We start from the raw sequence: 20,694 nt of genomic DNA, 5'->3' as shown, positions 1-20,694 counted from the left end.
TTCTGGCTTTTCAGGATACAACGGGTGAGCCTGGAACACAGGGTAATCACTGGAGACAACAAAGAAAGGAAAAGATAAGCACCAGTCTGAAGTTTTAGGGTTTATTCTTTGTCTTTGTTACAAGAAGGACAGAGAACTGAGACTTCACCTGGGTGCTGGGGAGAACCAAAGTCCATGTCCACGTTCAGCAGGGACAGTCTATCAGGCACAGTGAAGGACGACAGAAGCCAAGTCAATCCCTGGGAGGGTGCTGGGGGGCTCGTGGAACACCGCAGAACCCACCCTGGAACCCCGACAGAGCCAAGGGAGACCATGTCCAAAATGCCACCATACACCCGCGTGGCAGCATCTCTGTCCTCAGTGCTGGACGCCAAATGCCCCTGACACTGAATGCGGGCCGCTCCTGCTGCAGTGACTTTGCTAGCAGGTGCATCCAACTGGCCAAGCCACGGTCAGCGCTAGCTCCAAGGGAGGCTGGAAGTCCAACTTCTATCCTGACAGCCAGGCTCTGTCTTCCACCAGGATGCCCGAGATCGGGGAAGGGAGAGTCCCCAACATAGTCAAGGAGCTCAGAAGCGAAGCTGCTAGACGGGGAGAAGGAGGGAGAGAGGGAAGGAAGGAAGGAGTAGGGAAGACTACCATATGGGGAGCTCTACGCCTGTTCCTGGACATCCATGTCTCTGATACGCTGGCCTTTATTAAGTTTGCACCAGGTTCCCTGCTTTCTTTAGAAAGCCACAATTAGATGAATTAAACCATAACATAGCATTCTCAAGTCAGCTCTTTCTCCAATTTTATATATAATACAACCCTACACAGGTTTCAACCTCTACAAGTCTCAGCTTCTTCCAACTGCAAATGAGCAGACTTCAGGGCCCCTTCCAGATCCTCTTCTCTGCCACAGCTGGCCTACTTGATCAGTCATCCAGGGTGAGTAGGAGAGAGAAGCTATTTCCATCACCGGTGTTCACTGAGCTCTGTTCCAGCTCAAGAAATTCCCCACGATGAACTTCGGGGACAGCACGTTCCAACTGCTCATAAACTAAGAACGTCCACCACACAGGGAGCAAATTCATTGCCCAGAGGAACTGATATCTCTCTGTGCCCTAAATTGAAAAGCATTATTTTCCCTCTGAATGTATTAAAATATTTTCTGACAATACAAGAACTCCCCATACATTACAGGAAATACAGAATATATGGATAAGGGCAGAAGAAAACTAAAAAAAGAGAGAGAGAGAGAAACCTTCACTATGCAGAGGGGACCACCTTCAAAAAACTCTTGATAATCTTGTTTCTACTTCTACTGTATCTGTAGAGACGCGCACACACACACACGTTAGGTGGACCATATGGTCCTGAAATGTGACTTCACGTAGCAGTCAAGGGTGAACACAGTCCAGATCATACCGTAGTCTCCCATGTCAATGGCGCTCAACCAAATGTCCATGACCTGCCAGAGGTCAAGACGGGAATGATGCAGAAGTTTTAGCAGCCAAACCTATAATTTAGGTTATATTGAACCTAAGAATATAGACTCAAGATTTGTTTCTCGTTAGAAGAGATGTGTGGACTATCCAAATCATTTCAGAGTCTGGCGCAACCAGTTACCTCCCATGGCTCCAGTGGGCTTTGGCGTTAAGAGTAATAAAAGCAAGCTGGGAAGGAATTCCAAACGGGCACTTTACAATTGGCTAAATGTTGGTTGAACTTATTAGGGCCAATAATTGTTGTTCTGAGACTTCTGTGATATAAATATTATTTTCAGGGTGGCTTCTAAGCCCTTCCTTCGGGCTCAATGTGAACGCTGTATTAGAGAGAATATGTGTATGGTGGGGTAGAGGTGAGGGTAGTGGGTGGGGAGGAGGCTGGGGGGGGGATGAGGTAGGGTGGGGTGTGAGGGTAGGGGGTGGGGAGGAGGTGAGAATGGGGGTGAGGGTAGGGGGTAGAGAGGAGGCTGGGGGGGTGGGGGTGGGGAGGAGGCTGGTAGGGAAGGTTCTTCTGCAGCCTGATTTCCATGATATTTAGCCATTTTCCAGGGCATCACTTGTTTGCTGTCTGTGTGCAGGTCCACGACCTCTTGGGTCTGTGAGCACTGGGAGGGCCTGAGTACATCTGCTCATAGTTGTACCTCCAGTGCCAAGAACAGTGCCTGGCACAGAGAGGTACTTAAGTATTTGTGGAATGGAAAACGAAAGCCAACAGCGCTCTTTCCCAGGAAAGTGTCCACATACATCTACATAGACATTTTGCACGTATTTTCAGAGAGTTTATGCTTTTATTTAAGGTTAAGACCCTCGTTCCGCAGCATCCTACCCACTGACAGACCAACATTAATTGATCCAAATGCCTATTTTATAGCCATACTTCTTTTTGGTAAACGTCCAGATAATAAATATTTTGGACTTTGTGGGTCGTACCGTCTTTCTGGTAAACTCCTCAAGTCTGTCGTTGTAGCACCAAAGGGGGCCAGAGACAACACGGAAATGAGCTTGTGTGTCTGTGTTCCAAGAAAACTCTTTTTACAAAAACTGGTAGCAGCCCTCATCGGGCCTGCAGGCCATCCTCTGCCGGCCCCTGATATAGACTATTCAAAGCAGGATTTTAAAGATTTCTTTAAGATTCGTATCTCTTGGTCCTTGGTGACCCTCATGAGAATTATTCCAAAGCCTTTCTGTTCCTCGAGGAAGTTAATTACCTGGGTCCACCCAGCAGCCGGTGTAGATAATCCAACTCCATGTGAATCACCACGGATGTCATTGGTCAGTTTGACTAACAGAAGAAGGGTCCAGAGAGTGGCCACCATGACAGAATGCTGTGTCCTAGGGAGAAGACACCCTCGTGGTGCCCAGGCCATGGTTTGCTTGACATCACTGAGGGCTGTCTATCCTCTCCCCCGCAATACTCCGAGCTTTGTGGGGCCCATCCAAACTGGCCAGGGCTTGGTAAACCAAGGGACAAGCCCGAGATCAGCAAACCTGCATTTCTAGGAAACTGTGCAATGGGCGGAACTAGACAAATCTCACTGTGAACGTTTTCTGGCTTATTATTAGAGGTGCCCACTAACAGAAGACCTCATCCCTACCAGGGGAGAAGAAAACAAAGAGGAGGGAAGAGCAGTTCCAGGAATGGTAGAGAACCACCTAAAAAAAAGGATAATCTAACCCTCAAAGGCTTATGTAATCACCGACCCCACCATGACACAGGGCCACCCCAGATGACCCCAGGACTTTGCCTCATGACCTCCTCTCCTTCCCTAATTCAAGTTCAACTGTCACTAAGTGCCTATTCTGCAACTTGCAAGAACTTACATGTGTAGCCACATGGAGAACTTATTTTTAACTCTAGAAGCAACCCTATGAGATAGGTTCTTTCAAATCCCATGTTACAGGTACAGAATAGGTTAGCTCGGTGATCTACCCCAACATTCTCCCTTTCCACTAGCCACTATTCCGGAGCCATTATTCCGGGCTCTGCCTTCTACCCCTTGTTGGGTGGGGTATAGAATGCTTCTTTCCCACTCCTGTTTCCCTAAGGAGGGACTTTCCCCTAAATACTCCTGGCCTTTTGTCCCACCCTTCACGCCTTCCTGTGGAGACACAGTGAGTTTCCTGAGAGATGAATACATCCACCGGCCTCACCCCCTTGCCCTGAGTGCCACAGTGCCCCACTTCTGGTCTAGGCTTCCATGCAACACGGAGCACAGGGTCCCCTAGTAGGTCTGCAAGCTGGTGGGCAAATCGGCCTAATTCTGTAGGCCACCATCACAAACCCCACTCTGATGCATATCAAAGCTGCTGCCTCTAACCCAATCTTTGCTGGCAGTGAGGGTAGAATTTTTATTGCCCTCTGCCTCCCTTGCATCTGAAAGTGGATACAGAGTTCAGCCGGCAAAGACCGGGCTGGGCTCAGCATGAGGCCTCTCCAAACCCAGCCGCTGACCGTAGGCCTGATCTAGTCTGTGGGACACGGTGGTCAGCTCAGCAGTTGATCCGTGTGACTCAAGCCCGCCCACTGCAACCGCCCACTGCAACATAGCCTTGGGCTATGGACATTGTGCCATGGACACTGGCCCATGGGCTGAAGCCAAGTAACGCGAGCAAACACACAGGAAACACACCCACTGGAGAGGCCACCTCGACGGTGCGGCCTCGCTGCTCAGAGCCCGAGGCCTGTTGCTGCTGCGCCCCCCCACCCCGACTCTGAGAGCTTTCAGGATCTCTCCCCAAGTTGATCTGGCTCCAGCTGGTTGAGCTGATTCCTGTCACCAGAAGCCAAAAAAAAAAGGTCTGACTAAAACAGGAAGCCTTCAGCTGGTGAGTGACCCAGAGGACGACCCCGCCGGCAAGTAGTGGGACAGACCCTGAGCTCCTGACTGTGTGTTTGCGGCTGGTTCCACCCGTCCCTCAGGTACCCGCTGTCTCCTCCGGCAGAGCCTCCACTTCCCCAAGATGCCCAAGGCCCCTCAGCCTACTAACTCTCCAAAGCATCTGGGGCACGAAAGCTCCTTCTACCACGCAGCTGCCGCAGGACCCTCTGACCACCATGCCCGCTGTGGCCTGGGGATTCCCTGTGCTCACTCCCAAGCGAGGACAGGGAAGGGCTTTAGGGAGGTCGCACCTGCTCCAGGAGCCCTGCTGCCGGGAAAGTCTCCTGAAAGGACCGGAATGATACTTCTGAACACAGGTCTCAAGTGGCAATCATCTGAAAATTTTTTAAAAACCCAGTTTCCCAGCTTTGGCTGTAGACCCAGCAGGTCCACACCTCTCAGGGAGGAGGATGCCAGTGGGCATCTCTGAAGGCCCCCGGGTGGGGGCAGATGCAGCCCCTGGGGTCCCTGGGGACCAGCATGAGAACCACTGGATCACCTAACATCCTTGTCTTTCCCCAGCATCAGGCTTGGGAAGGCCTACTTCATCAGCCCCTGCTGCTGCCAGGTCCCCTTCTGAGACCACCCTCCCCACAGTGCTCTGGACACTCTCCATTCTTCAGGCTCCTTGTATCTTCCTAGCCTTGCTTATCGCCAGTCTCTGCCAGAACCCTGCGATTCCAAAGCCACGGGCCAACTGCAAGTGACTTAGCTCTGTAAACTTCGCCCCGTGCTGCCCAAGAGAACAGATACTTGAAGGCCAAGAGGGCTCGAACTTGGCCTGCCAGCTCAGATGGAGGTCCACCTTCTCACCCAGGGCTCGCTGCCCGTGCAAATCCCCAGTTGCCCACATGGTCTTCTGGCCATGAGTTCTGACTACGTTAACCACTCAGCCCCCGAAAGCAGCCGGTCTTCTCAGCCCAGCCAGTCCTGGTCTTTGGCCTCCCACATTTCAACCCAGTGCAAAAGCCTAGCCAGAGATGAGCAGGTTCGGGAAGGGAAGAGCCTGGAGAAGCTTAGGAGGACAGTGTGTACCAGTAAGCACGCTGTCCTCCATGCCTTCCTCTCCTTGGCCTTGAGAAAGCCCCCCTTGCCAAGACTGAAGCCTTCCAGACGCTGATCAGGTTCATGGAAAGCCACGTGAAGGGCAGCAAAAGTTAATCCGGAGGTGGGACCGTGGATGGGTTGTGTCTCAGTGGACGAGCTTATGGACCAAGAAGATGTTCCAGCAGATGAAGGGTGGGAGCCAATGGCATAGCACCCCCCAAGGATCAGCACAGACAGTCTCTTTTCTGGGGGACAGGATGCTCTGGTGACAAAGTATATTCGGCCACAGAACCTGCAGTGGGTAGGAGCACCTGTATTCTTACACAAAGAGAAAGGTCTCTGTGGTTGGTGCAGCCTACAAACCCAGAAAAGAGAAGCCCCATCAAGGACATTCATAGGTTGGGTGGGCTGATTTCCAATCGGCCTGGGCTGAGAAGTAAAGAGTGATTAGTACATCATGGAGGTGCGAATAATTTACACATCATGTACATGCGGCTAAATGTTTGCCTCTGAAAGTTTGTTTTCTTAATTAGCTCACTACTTCCCCCAGCAGTATTCTCATGCTATTAATCTGTTCCAGAAACATTTCAGATAGAATGCAAAGGTAAACTTCAGCAAAGCCACCTACCATTAAGAAAAAGACAGCTCTAGGGGCATCTGGGTGGCTCCGTGGGTTAAGGGTCTGTCTTAGCTCAGGTTGTGAGCTCAGGGTCCTAGGATCAAGTCCCCGCATCAGGCTCCCTGCTCAGCGGAGAACCTGTTTCTCCCTCTCCCTCCCCATGCTCATGCTCGCTCTCTCTCTCTCTCTCTCTCTCACTAGCTCTCTCTTGCTCTCACTCACTTTCTCTCAAATAAATAATAAATAAAATCATAAAAAAAATAAAACCAAACAGCTCTACAAGAACGGGGATCAAACTAATATAGAAAAAACACTCTCCCAGACTCATGGGGGCTCTCCACAAAAAAAGAACACTAGTCACATTGTACTTGGGTAAACTTGGGTAAACCAAACCCAAGGTTTGGCTCGCAGGTGGCGGGGAGGACTACAAAGAGGAAAATCTGGTGGCACGGCCAGAGGAACACATGGCAAACACATCTGGCAGCCCAGGAACCAGACCCCTACCATACCACTGCCTCCCAATTCGCCAGAGGAGTAACAGTGACTGCGCCACGGAAGCCCCGTTTCCCTCACCAGAATTAAAGGAGAGGAAAGCTACAGCAGGTGTAAGTCCCAGAAGTTTTCCTTTTATTCACCTTTTTTGGCATGTGCATGCTGTGTGTGCATGTGTGTGTGCGAGAGAGCGGGCGTGGGGGATATGCACGTGTGCCCACACGCAGATTATCATCAATTTCTTTGATTTGAGGCAGCCTGCCAGTTTCTCCCAATCCTCTCTTGGGGACGGTGAATCAGAGATGGACAGACGGTGTGGGCAGACAGGAGAAAGGACATAAAGGATTGTGGTGGGGAGGGGATGAGAGTGGGCACGGCCCTCCATGCCTGGCATGCATCCAGCACAAGTCGTATTTTAGTGTTTCCCACAATGAACTTGTATTGCATTTATAAAAATATAAAAAGAAAGGCTAATGGCATTGCTTGGTACACCTAATCCGTTCTTAACTTAAATCTGAAAGGGCAGGAGGCCATGGTGTGGGAGAAAAAAATTGGACCATCCTAGGATTTGGTGCAGATTTTTCAAATACCTTCAGATCCCCATATTCCATGTTTGTGGAATAGAGCCGAGCCTTGGCTGTACAGGGAGTGCTTTTTAAGATTCAGTAATGTTGACATTTTCAACTTTCACAAAGGGTCACCAGCTGCTAAAGATAATAGAGACCTTCCATCAATACGAGGAGCGGGCTGGTGCCCTTTAAGTTCGTCTATGCTGCTTTGGAATACAAAATAACTTCCTCTCTCCTGGTTTTTTTTTTTTTCTTTCCTTTTCCTTCTTTCTTTTTTTGAATAGCAGACTTATTCATCTAATGTAATTTACGTAGACTAACATTAATACCTGTTTGCGCTTCCTAAAAAAATGGTACTACCAGAGAGATGGAGATAAAGTAGGCAGCTACCATCTCTAAAGTGTGCTAGATGATTGCTTACTATCAATCCATAGACAGACAGACAGATAGACTGACAATGTATACACACGTGAATACATACACACATGACCCATGTTCTACATGGAATCATATATTCAATGCTATTTCATTAAGTCATTATATTTCCATTTTTAAATTTAATGTCTTTAAAAACTATATAATTTATAGAAAGCCGCCTTGGAAATGGAAACATAATGGTTTGGTCAAGTAGCGTCCAACAGTTAATTGTTAGGAATAACGAACACCATTCTTTACCCCCTAGATTTGCCATAAACATAAGTAAGAAGCGCAATGATCAGGAGGAAAACTGGTTTCTGGAAACCAATGCAGCTTCCAGGAAGGAGACACATCTCTTTCTCTACTTTTTTTTTTTTTTAAAGATTTATTTATTTATTTGAGAGAGAGAGAGAGAACGAACAGGAGGAGCAGAAGGGGAGGTAGAGAGAATCCCAAGCAGACTGCACACTGAACCCAACTCGAGTCTCGAAACCAAGCTGAGCTGAAACCAAGAGTTGGATGCTTAAAAGACAGTGTCATGCAGGCACCCCTCTACCATTTGTGGTTAAGATTTGAAGAGGACCACGTCTTCAGAGGGGGGCTGTCTTTGTGTAAGGACCCTGGGGGGCAGAGGGCACTATGCCCAGATGCCCAGCTGCCTTGGACCCCAGCGCGGGAAGCCTATTTCTTGAGCCCTCTGCCTTCTGAGGCAGAAGAGCTGGGTCAGACGGGAGAAGACGGACAGGTAAAGCTATCTGTACTGACATGAGGTCGCCTGGAGCTAAAAAAGGAAAGAAAAAACATAAGAGCAAAACAGCTCTCCCTGGTTCTGAGAGAGCAGGGATGGAAACCCTGGGAAGTCCCATGGGCAGGGGGAGGGGCTCCCCTGTAAGACCAGCGCTGCTGCCCTCACATTCAAGGGCAACCCCGTTTGGTGAAATGGTAAGATTAAACGGAGCAGAGCAGAAACAGCTGCCAGGCGGGGGCACAGACCTCCTCATGCTGTTCCTACTCCGACAGCGACAAGGGACACCGAAGAATGGCGTGGTCTCAAGGGGGGTGACAAATGCCAGCCAGGAGAGGGTTTGGAGAAAGGGAGACCCGCGGCTGGTGAATGCTCTGTATTCCTTCAGCTTCCGCTCAAAGCAGAAATGCTTTCATGAAAATGAAGGCTTCAGAAGGACAGACTCTGCAAGTGATGCCCAGATTACGATGGGCCACGAATGCAAAAGAGGACCAACAGGAAAGAGAGCTGGAAGGTGCCGCCAGTTGTCTCAACCACAGGGGAGCTCTTACTACACGGGGAGGGGCGGGGCTGAAGCCGTGTGTGCGCATGCGCGCGTGTGTACATGTGCGCATGCGTGTGTGAGAGAGCGAGCACGCGCACCCGTGCCTATGCGCATGCGTGGGCATGTGTTGGCGGCTGTCCGGGAGCAGCAAGATGGCAAGAACACCCTAAATGAGCCGTAGCCAAGTGTTCAGTTTTCCACAGTGGTTCTCAAACTTGAGCATGCAAAAGCACATATGTACACACATACATGAGCAGACAAGTAAATCTGCTCATTTCGGTAGTGCATATCCTAAAACTGGAAAGATACCAAGAAAATTAGACCAGCCCCTGTCCAAAGAGGACACCCCCGTTGAGGGATCATTCCATATTTTTCCAAGAGGGAGTTACTAATCAATGGGCATAACCTTTTACTGAAGCAAGATGCATAAGCTGTAGGGACCTGCTGTACAACATCGTACCAAAGCCAACGATAATGGATTATATGCTTTGAAATTTAAGCAGGTGAATCTCAGGTTATAATAACATTTTAAAAAGACGTGTCACCCACATAGCTTGTACAAAAATCATATTAATTTTTTTTTTCTGGGGGCGCCTGGGAAAGCTCAGTGCGTTAAAGCCTCCGCCTTCAGCTCAGGTCATGATCCCAGGGTGCTGGGATCAAGCCCAGAATCATATCGGGCTCTCTGCTCAGCAGGGAGCCTGCTTCCTCCTCTCTCTCTGCCTGCCTCTCTGCTGACTTGTGCTCTCTGTCTGTCAAATGAACAAATAAAATCTTTTTTTTAAAAAAAATTTTTTTTTCCTGAAGTGCAGTTTCTTGAAACTTATGGGAGAAGCTGAGCCAGGCTCAGGAGTCAGCAAGTTTAACAGGCGCACTAGGGAACACAATTTAGAAGAGAAAGATGGAGCCAGAAAAACACAATGGAAACCCAGTGAGAATGGACTCCCAAGTTTGTCAACTTCAGCCCAGACCTCCTGGCAAGTGTTTACTAGCAATCTTCACTGTGGCTCTTATCCTGTTCCCCACCTTGCACCAAAGGGAACACATCCCCTTATGCCCAAAGCATGTCCTCCTCTCACACTTTCTATCAGAATGACAGATTCCATAATCTTCCTCACTCACCAAACCGGAAACATGGGGAAAAGCGTCAGTGCGGAAAGCCTGTGGAACGCACTCTGAAAAACCCTGTTCTAGGAGGACCCAACCAAAGGAAACCCATAGTCGGACACTGGGTGAGTGAGTGCCAAAGGGAAGTGACACAGAGGTGTGTCTGCACATGGGATAACCTGCTCTGCCTTTGCTCATAACATTCCTGAATCCAGTCCAAAGCATATGAATGGGAGCAGAACATCTGACCATGACAGAGCTGCCTGACACATCTCGAAATCATAAATCACCTGAAGTGGCAGGTTCTCACCTCCCTGCCAAAATCTGTCCCACTTTATGCCGCTGCAGCCCTGAGCCTGTAGAGAATTCAGGTCTGGGCTCAGCCAAAATACAGGATAGCCCTTGCCAAGGGGAGGTGGCAGGGGTGGGCCTTCCAGAAAGCAGGGGGCCTACCACCATGGCAACTCAAGGCAGACCAGGGATGGGGAAGAAGGTGCTCTGCTCATTGAAACCTGGGCAACATTTTAGCATCAGCCCCAAGGAAGTTAATGCTTAGCTAGATTTGCTTTTGTCCTCTGTCCCCTCTTTTTTTTTCATGTCACCAAGTGGCTTTAAACCATTCCCTTCTTCCTAAAAAGAAAATCCCATGCAAAGATAACACTTCTGATAAACCACTGAGCAGAATCTCCTTCCCTTACACCATACTCAAGCAGAGCCTAAGATCCCAGTTCTCTCTGTGAGTAGCCTCTCCATCCCAAAGGAAATGGCTTACCAAAGAGTTTTAGGCATGCACTGGCTTCACCATCGTCCTGTCCCTGAGGCACCTGGGACAAATATTCTCACACTGCAGTATGACCAAGAATCACCTGGGGGAACTTCAGCAGTCCTTCCCAAGAGACCTGATTTAGGCAAATCAGGAGCAGAGCACAAGCATCTGCATTTTTTTTTTCTCTAGCACCCAAGGAATCCCAATGGTAACACATCAAGATCCACACTTGAGCAATGTGGGTCACCAATCTAGGCTTCTCCCTAGACCTGTCCTTTATGGGGCAGGCGGAGCTCAGCTACAGGCCCACCAAACTAGCCATGGGTCGTGAAAGGGTTAACAGATCTCCCACCCTTCCAGCCCCACTCCTACAATGCCAAATTCCGTACCATGTGGTTCTGAACATGATGGAAAACACCTCCAATCACAAGGTGAAAGAGGAAAGCGAACATGTTCCTAACCCAAAATAGTTATAAATGTACCCACCACCTACAAAACAAGTCCCCGCTGAAAAACTCCCTCCCTGCCAAACAGCCTAACAGACGTCCTAACCTGCTGCTCGTGTCAGTCCCGTTGAAGGCAAACACTCGTTTGTATTTTCATTTCACTGCCAAAGTTGTGGAAAGGTCAAGTCACAAATCGTGGAAAAGATACAAGTCCGTGATCTCAGTGACACTGAAGGGGCTCAGCCTGTTTAACGGGGCAGAGGCTGGTGAAGGACAGATGACAGACACTGGCACAATTGTGCAAATTTCTCATGGAGATACATCTGTTTCCAGCAAGACTAGAGATTAAGATAAAACCAAAATCTCCCTTCTACCATGGCCTCAAAATGATAGATGAAATGAACAAAGATTTTAAAAGCACATCTGAGCTTGCAGCAAAGAAAGGGGATCATTAATGATAAGGAAGCTATAAACTGGAACTCAAACACCAAAACCAGTTCAGATGCTGCGGAGGGATTAAGGAGGTCCTGTGGATGGGTTCTAGGTGTGGCTGTCCACAGGGGGCAAAGAGGAGGACCTTGGGCCACATGAGCCAGGAGGTGAAATTCTATAAATGCAAAAGTCATAAAATTCTGTCCCTATATGGAGGGGTGGGGACTGGAAGAAAATATCCATTCAGCTGCACAGAGAGACAAAAAGGATGATGACATGCTTCTGCCTGGTTTCTGGAGGGGAAAAAAATGCTTGAAGCCCACAAAAACTATGGGCTTTCACCTCAAACAGTTCAGAGTGCTGAGTTTCCAATTTCTGCGTGGGCTGGGAAAACCCCAACCTGGACAGGACTGTAACCATCAATTCCAAGCTAACATTGCTATAAAGGGGTTTTATGGAAGTAAATGCAAAACTACACAGAAGGGCCTTCTCAAGATCCAGGGCCCTGGGAATCCTCTGAGGAAAAAAGTATGCCCCACTAGAGAAGTACTGATCTAAAACATGACAAAGCCCAGGAGAAAACAACACACCACAAATAGAGTCTGTGAACACATAAAGAAGAAGAAACATGGCTTTCTATAAGAGATATACAGTTGAAAATATAAGATATATCTAACCTGATTAAAAACATAAAAGGGACGCCTGGGTGGTGCAGTTGGTTGAACGACTGCCTCCGGCTCAGGGGGGCGTGATCCTGGAGTCCCGGGATCGAGTCCCACATCAGGCTCCCAGCTCCATGGGGAGTCTGCTTTGCTCTCTGACCTTCTCCTCGCTCATTCTCTCTCTCACTGTCTCTCTCTCTCAAATAAATAAAATAAAATCTTTAAAAAAAAAAAAAAAAAACATAAAAGAAGGGGCACCTGGGTGGCTCAGTGGGTTAAGCCTCTGCCTTCAGCTCAGGTCACGATCTCAGGGTCCTGGGATCAAGCCCCGCATTGGGCTCTTTGCTCAGCAGTGAGCCTGCTTCCTCCTCTCTCTCTGCCTGCCTCTCTGCCTACTTGTAATCTCTGTCAAATAAATAAATAAAATCTTTGAAAAAAAATAAAAGAAGAAATCAAAACCATTAGAACCAACTGTAACAAAGGAAAAGCAGACATAGTAAAAAAAGAACCCACTAGGACAACTCAGAAATAAAAACTGTAGTCCTGGGGCGCCTGGGTGGCTCACTCGTTAAGGATCATGACTTGCCTTTGGTTCAAGTCATGATCCCAGGGTCCTGGGATCAAGCCCTGTGTCTGGCTCCCTCCTCAGCGGGAAACCTGCTTCTCCCTCTCCCACTTCCTCTGTTTATATTCCCTCTCTTGCTATCTGTCAAACGAACAAATAAAATCTTAAAAAAAACCAAAAAATAAAAAAAAAAACAAAAACTGTAGTCCTTGTAATTAAAAACTTAACAGACAAGGGGTACCTGGGTGGCTTACTCCATTGGGAATCTGACTCTTGATTTCAGCTGAAGTCATGATCTAGGGGTCATGGGATTGAGCCCCACGTCAGGTTCCGCACTCATCGTGGAATCTCTTTGGGATTCTCTCTCACCTTCTCCTTCTGCCCCTCACCCTGCTCATGCTCTAAATAAATAAATAAATATAAAAGAAAAAAAATGCACAGAGAAGAGCCACAGAGAGATAAAGGGATAGACAACAAGAAAAGTATTAAGACAGGTGGGAGGTAAGTAAGAGCATGGAATAAACACCATTAAGGGTTGCCCGAGGAAATAAATAATGAAGGAAAAGATCAGTTTGAAGTGACAATTGTTAAAAAGTTTCCAGGAAGAATAAGAATAATAATAGTAATAGTAATAATGCGTATTCAGCTTAGAAGGGCACTCCAAGACTTACGCAGAACAACATGTGCACGCAAGCACACGCAAAACCACAGCCTATTGAAACTGAGAAACAGCAAAGACACATGAAAAAGACGGATACACAATGGAAAGAAAGACAGAAAATGCAAATGAGGTCACTGCTGGATACGATTTTATAATGCTCCCAGAGAACACATCATGCAACACAACTCTTTGTCTGATGGATGCGGTCTAAGTGTAAGGATATGGAATGATATTGCCAACGTAACAAAGGAAATATAAATTTCTGTCAACCGAGGCATTTAGATGCAACTCAGTTTTTCCTTCAAGGCTCAGAGCAAAATAGAGATATTTTTAGATGAGAGATTTTTATCCCTATGGATCCAAAGTGAAGAAGTATTAAAGTAAGAAAGACAGCAGAGAGGAGGGCAACGCAAGGACTGATGGTGAGGAAAGAAATAAGCAGAAGTGTTGGAAAACACAAGCAAACACTGATCATATAAAACAATAACAGTCACTGATAGGCGGGATATCATTAAAATTAAAAACGGGCTCTGCTGAAAGCAACGTCAAGAATGAGAACACAAGCCACAGACTGGGAGAAAATCTTTGCAAAAGACACATCTGATACATGACAGTTACCCAAGATCACGAGGAATTCTCAAAACTCAACAGTAAGGAAACAAGCTACCTAGTTAAAACATGGGCCAGGGCCTTAAAAGGCAACTCACAAAAGATTTCAGGTGGCACAGAAGCAGATGAAAAGATGCTCCCTGTGGTATGTCATGGGGAAATGCAAATGAAAATAATGATGAGATATGGGTCCACACCTATTAGAATGGCCAAAATCCAAAACATTGACCCCACCACATGCCGGTGAGGACATGGCACAGCATGAGGGAGCTCATTCTTGGCGGTGGGAATGCAAAATGGCGTGGCCACCTTGGGGACGGTTTGGCAGTTTCTCACTAAACGAGACACACTTTGACCAGATAACCCAGCAACCACGCTCCTTGGTGTTTACCCAGGGGAGCTGAGAACTCACATTCGCATAAAAACCTGTACAAGGATGTTCATGGCAGCCTTATTCATAATTGCCCAAGCCTGGAAGCAACCAAGATGCCGTTGAGTCGGTGGTGAATGGATAGACATCCAGATGTCAGTCCATCCAGACAATGGAATATTATTCAACCCTGAAAAGAAATGAGCTATTGAGCCACGAAAAGAAATGAGTGAACCCTAAATGCAGATTACTTAGTGGAAGAAGCCAACAATGAAAGGACCATCTGTGAACACAGACCGTTTGTGTTCAACCGCATGACGTTCCAGAAAAGGCGAAAATATGGAGACAGACCAGAGATGAGTGGTTGTCGGGGGGACAGGGAGGGAGGGCTGAGCAGGTGGAGCACAGAAGATTTTTAGGGCAGTGAAACTCCTCCACATGATACTGTAATGGTTGATACATGTCATTATACACGTGTCTAAAACCAAAGAAGGTGCAGGGACAAGAGGGAACCCTCGTGCAAACTGTAGACTCTGGGTGGTAATGATGTGTCCCTCTAGGGTCTTCAGATGGAACACACGTACCTCTTTGGTGGGGGGTGTTGTTCATGGTGTGGGGGGGGTGCTGTGCATGAGTGAGGACAGTGAATATACCGGAATCTCCAAACCGTCAGTTCAGTTTTGTTGTGACCCCAACATCGCTCTAAAAAACAGTCCATAAAGTTTTTCTCCTTTTTAAATATATAATAATAAGGGGTGCCTGGGTGGTTCAGTCAGTTGAGCATCTGACTCTTGGCTTCAGCTCAGGTCATGATCTCATGGGTCATGAAACTGAGCCCCGTATTGGGTTCCATGCTGAGCGGGAAGTTTGCTTGAGATTCTCCCTCTGCCCCTCTCCCTGCATGCTCTCTCTCTCCCTCTCTCTCTCTCAAATAAATAAATAAATAAATAAATTTTTAAAAATACAACAACAACAACACTAGTAGCTAATTTGGAGGTATCAAAAGAAAAAACGCAGAACTAAAACATTAGAAAAATAATAATACAGAAGATGCCAGGGTGAACCAACTTAAAGCAATCCCAGGTCCTGAAAGATTGCTAAGGAAAAGGGGAGAGATACTCATTAATTCTGGACATCCGTAAGTCTACTAAGCATGTTAAAACACTAAAGATAGCCTCGAAAGAAAACCTGAATTTAAAACTCCCAAACGAATAAAGGGTGAGGAACAAAGGAGGAAATCATGTAGCGAAGTCAATAAACCCAATAAAGTATAAAAGAGGGGAGAAGATACTTGGTAAATATAAAGAACAATTTAAAAAATGGAGAAGTACTACCGATCTTGGATGAGGCCTTCCCAACATCCCTAGCATGTGTCCCAAAGTGCACAGCTCCCGGGGTGCTGAGAAAGTGCAGACACACACGGACACACATGCACATTAAAGGCAAGATGGTATCAGTGGTAAAAACTATTGAAGGGAACCAGAAGATCCATTCCAAAACATACCCTTTGGGATAAGGATTACTTTGCGCCACTGAGAACCAGCAGAGGCAGGAAGAACTCTCTGCCTTCTCCCCTTCTGCCTAAAACAGGGTATATATCATCCTGCATAATGGTGCCTCCCATCCCCGTACCAGAAAAAGAACACCAGTGGTGACAGAAGTCTGTATAACAAAATTTATAGAATAAGCCTTCTTTACCATTAGTTTCCCCTAGATATTTTCTTCCTACAATGTATGGCCCCTAAAAGCTCAGATCTGTTTTTCCTTTATCTAGTCATTTTTTTCCACAATGAATTACCCTGTGTCAAAATGGTATATTAGCTCTCAATCCTAAACGCTGCTATGGGATTTCGTGTCTTTTCTGTGCAGCCCTGGTGCACGTAAAATTAAAACTAAAATTTGTATGCTTTTCTCCTGTTAGTCTGTCTTTGTAAGTTTGATTCACAGGTCGCAGGCACTGAACGTAAGAGAGTAGAGGTAAAGATTTTTCCCTCCCTCTCCACTATTAAATTATCAAAGAATAAATAATCCCAGTTCCATGCTAACCATTCCAGAGAATTAGTTGGGGGTGGGGGTGGGGGGCGAAGGACAACAACTGAATACTGGATTATACTAGTATAACCTTAATATTCAAACAAGAGAAACGAATAAAATAAAATAAAAAATTTAAGCCACATCCACTTAAGAACACAGATGCAAACTACTGCGGGTAAAAAGAGCCTATCTTGAGTTCCTATCAAAAGGTATCTATCACAAACCTGTAGTAAATATATTAATGGTTAAAAAAAAAATAGAGGAGTTCTCTTTAGCGTTCTAGGCAGAATTCTAAAGATAGCACCCAAAATACTCCCTCCTCCTTGTATGTTCATTTTGCATAATCCCTGGGACTCTGAATACAACGGATTTCACTCCTGGGATTACCAAAAATTGACCTTAAAATAGGGAGATCGGCCAGGTAGCTGCCTCATCACATGAGCTCTTTAAAAAAGAAGAGTTTTCTCCAGCTGGTTCCTGAAGAGGAAGCCAACTTCCTCGGGGGGGGGGGGGGTAGGCTCAGAAACGAGCAAGTGGAGACGGCATTCCCAAATGAATGTGCTCCGTCGCCATCCCCAAGTGGGAGCACTGAAAGGAACGAGAAAACACCAGACAGTGTTTGCTCTGATGTTTGTCAAGATGCCCATTTGGAAGGATCTGGGAAGCATCAGGTTTTTATAGGAGAGAAAGAGCAACGTTTCCCCCATCCTCCTAGGTTCTGTAGCTGGGGCCCGGAGATCAAACAGACGAAAGACAGACTGGCAAGAGAAAAGCAAAGTTTATGAACATGCACAGCCCGTCGTATCTACGAGGGGGAAGCTCGGTGATGAGTAACTCAAGGGGTGATTAGAACTTGGGGCTTAGGGAGCATCTTAACAAACAGTGACAGATTTGTAGGAAAGTGACCAGACAAAGGAAAGTGCAATCTGCCTTTAAGGGTGACAGACGGTGGGGGGCGCCTGGGGGGCTCAGTTGGTTAAGCATCTGCAGTGAAGCATCTGCTGCCTATGGCTCCAGTCATGATCTTGGGGTCCTGGGATTGAACCCCGCGTCAGGCTCTCTGCTCAGCAGGGAGCTTACTCCTCCCTCTCCCTCTCCCTCTGTCCCTCCCCCCGAATCATGTATGCACACTCACTCTCTCTCTCCTAATAAATAAATAGCCTAAAAGGAAAAACAAAACAAAACAGGGTGACAGATGGTGGGAAGGTAAATATACGCAGGAACCCATGGGAGACAGGGGTTGTTTTCACTGGGCACCTCGTGGGGACTTTCCTGGGCGGACAAGCATCTCTGGAGAGGCTCAGGCCTTCTGCCCTCCCCGGTGCAAGAAAGGCACCTGCTTCCGAGGAAATCTCCTGTCCCATTTTTAGGTAGGATGGGGGAGGTCGGAGAGCCCTTCCTGCATCAGCCCATTTCTCAACTGCCTGCTCCAAATCATCAGAATGCTGCGGGGCACATTTTTGGGGGTTGGGGGGAGACTTGGGCAGGCTCCGAACCACCACGTTCTCAGACATCCGTGTGCCTGTTATATATGCAACACTGGGATTCCCTCCTCAGAGAATCAGGTCCTGTCAGCCAGTGACAGGTTCATTTTTGGGAAGTGCATTTTAAAAAATTGATTTTCTTAACACAAAAAGAGCATGCAAAAGAAAAGAAAATGGTGTGTAATCCCACTGCCCAGATAATCCCTGATGACACTTAAAAGCCTGAAAGTAACACAGATACGTGGTTAGAAATGCAAACAGGAAGGGTTGAGACGAAAACCAGGAGTCTCCCTCCCCCGCCCCAAGTGTCTCTTTCCAAGGTAACCAGCCATCACAGATTCTAATGTATTCTTCCAGAAAAAAATACCACACTAATACCAGAAAAAAAATATGTCCTTTCCAACAGTTCCTTTTTTTTTTTTAATTCAAAAGGAAGGGTATTATTTCCAGTTTTATAGTTTTCTTTTTTCATTTACTATAACCCACAGATTTTTCTACATCTGCATTTTAAAAACCTACCCCATTCGTGTTAATAGGTTTAGAATCTTTTTTTTTTTTAATTTATTTGTTAGAGAGAGAGAGAGCACACAGGCAGGCAGAGTGGCAGCAGAGGCAGAGGGAGAAGCAGGCTCCCTGCCGAACAAGGAGCCCCATGCGGGACTCGATCCCAGGACGCTGGGATCATGACCTGAGCCGAAGGCAGCTGCTTAAGGAACTGAGCCACCCAGGTGTCCCGTATTAATAGGTTTAAAGCAAGGAAGGAATGACCTTTTTCAATCAAGGCTGTGATTGAAGCCAGTGACTCTAACAGGGCAGGTGGTGGGGGGGGTGCGTGGTCAGCAGAACACTCTGAGAAATCGGGACGTGGAAGGCAGGTGTATTCACCTGAAACTCTCTGATTTCGGTGTCCGTCCTTGCAGAAGCCATGGAGATGCCCGCCACAGCTCCCCAACAAGCAGGACCCCAGAACACCTCTGAACACCCTGCACAGACACAAATATCTCTGTGTATCCTGTCACAGGGCTGGGTAAACAGTCCCATCCAGACTTGGTTTACCCACCTGCACCGGTTTCAGGACAATTGCCTGGGGGCCAGGCAGCACCCGGCAGGAAATTATTCTTGGCATTAACCTCTGAAAGTGGTGTGCCATGGGCGATTCACTCATGTGCAAAGCCTCGTGGGTAGCCCCCCAACTCGCCACTCACCCGTTTTCAGTCATGGCTCCAGGCCAAAGCAAAGGGAGCCGGGAGAGAATGGTCCCACATGCCCCAGATGCTATCCAGACGTGCAGGGACCCCTCTCCCCCTACTCCTTTGGCTGCACTCTCCTGCAGATTTTTGGCTGACCGTTAAACGGCTCCAAAGATAATGTTGCTGAGAGTCCTGAAGCACTCCCCAGCCTCCCCTGACTTTTAATTAGAAAACTTTTGCCTGCTAATAAGCCTATGATGTCCATCACCTGAAAATCCTCAGCGATCCCTTTTCCTTGACTGCAGCAATGACGCCTCTCCCTGGGAGATCTGCAGGGGGAGAGGAACAGTGGTGCCCAAGGATGGGGTTTTTCCTCCTGTCCCAGCGCTGGGGGAGGCAGGTGGTCCCACCCAGTAGACAGGATCCTGAAGGTGAAGGGAGCTGGCAGCCAAGACCGACATCCCACCTGCGTCCTCTGCGGGTCACCTGACGCCACCCAGGAGAGCCTGGGGTGGGCGTGCTCAACTCTGCGCCCCAGGGATGGTCGAGGGAGGAGGCGGACACAATTTACCCACTCTGCCAGATTCTCAGTCTGGCCTGTTCTGTTGAGCTGCAGGCACGGTGACCCAGGAGCCACGGGGGAGCGCTTAACGGGCCAGGGCACAGCTGAGAAAGCAAGCTTGCGGGGTAGAGAACACAGGAAAGCAGAAAGGACAGACACTGGCGGGGAGGCGGCGAGGAATGAATAGACATGCTCCAACAGCCTGCGGCCTCCTAATCCCAGCGTCCCCAGAGGCCCGGCAGATCCCCTCACCCTGGATTCTGTGTCCTTAAAGTGCACTCTCTCCTCTTCCTCCTGCTAGTCCAAAGGGGGAGTCTGCCTCCCCTTCAGCCACAAGCTCCCTCCTTGATCAAGACAAAACCACAGTTGTGATAAAGTCTTGACAGCTGCGGCCAAACAAGAGAACAGCAGGCTGGAAATAACCACTGAAATGTTTACCCCGGGAAAGCAAGCCTCTGGGGCCTGGGAGCACAGAGGATAGTTGCTCCAAAGAAAAGAGACAAATCCAGGGTCCACTCTGCATTGTTTCCTACACTCTGGGCACCTCTCCTGACGGTTTCCCACTTCAGACCCAAGGGAGTTCCCTCTTGCAGTCTGGTGGCTAAGGGGTGGGAAAGCATCACCTCCCCTCCGCCCCCCTCCCACCAGGAGCAAGGCTGGATACTCAGCCCGTGACCACACACACCTACGTGCAAGGCTGTTGCAGACGTGCTGGGCGAAGCTCAGGCACCAGGGGAAAGCGGGGGACCCTGCTTCCTGGTAGTCAAGGTCCTATAAATCCCTCCTATTTTGCAGGTGAAGGGGTTGAGAAAGGAGCCCAAAGTTCCCAGTCGGAGAGAAAATGTACTAGTTTCACATCCAAACCTCCCCCCCAGAGAAATCCCCCGGGGATGGGCCCGAGAGGAAAGAGAGAGCCGGGGACAGAGGAGCAGAGGTGCTCCTGGTGGGTGGAAGGACGCAGTGGCCACAAGGGGTGCCGCCCCCCTGTCATTTCTAGCTCTTTC

General features: G+C 48.1%; 1 protein-coding gene and 1 non-coding gene across 5 annotated transcripts in view; one reads left to right on the top strand and one right to left on the bottom strand.

Annotated features, from left to right (window-relative positions):
- The window catches only part of SLC39A11 (solute carrier family 39 member 11), a 321,461-nt gene that overhangs the window by 145,148 nt on the left and 155,619 nt on the right, over window positions 1–20,694 (bottom strand). The window lies entirely within an intron of this gene.
- LOC122908090 lies at window positions 9,072–9,176 on the top strand. Its single transcript, XR_006384880.1, has one exon. It is a non-coding gene; the product is annotated as a U6 spliceosomal RNA (small nuclear RNA).

This window comes from Neovison vison, chromosome 5 (assembly GCF_020171115.1).
Source record: "Neovison vison isolate M4711 chromosome 5, ASM_NN_V1, whole genome shotgun sequence".
Classification (NCBI taxonomy): Eukaryota; Metazoa; Chordata; class Mammalia; order Carnivora; family Mustelidae; genus Neogale; species Neogale vison.
Note: the sequence above shows the minus strand (reverse complement) of the source record. Positions and strands in the feature narration are given on the sequence as shown.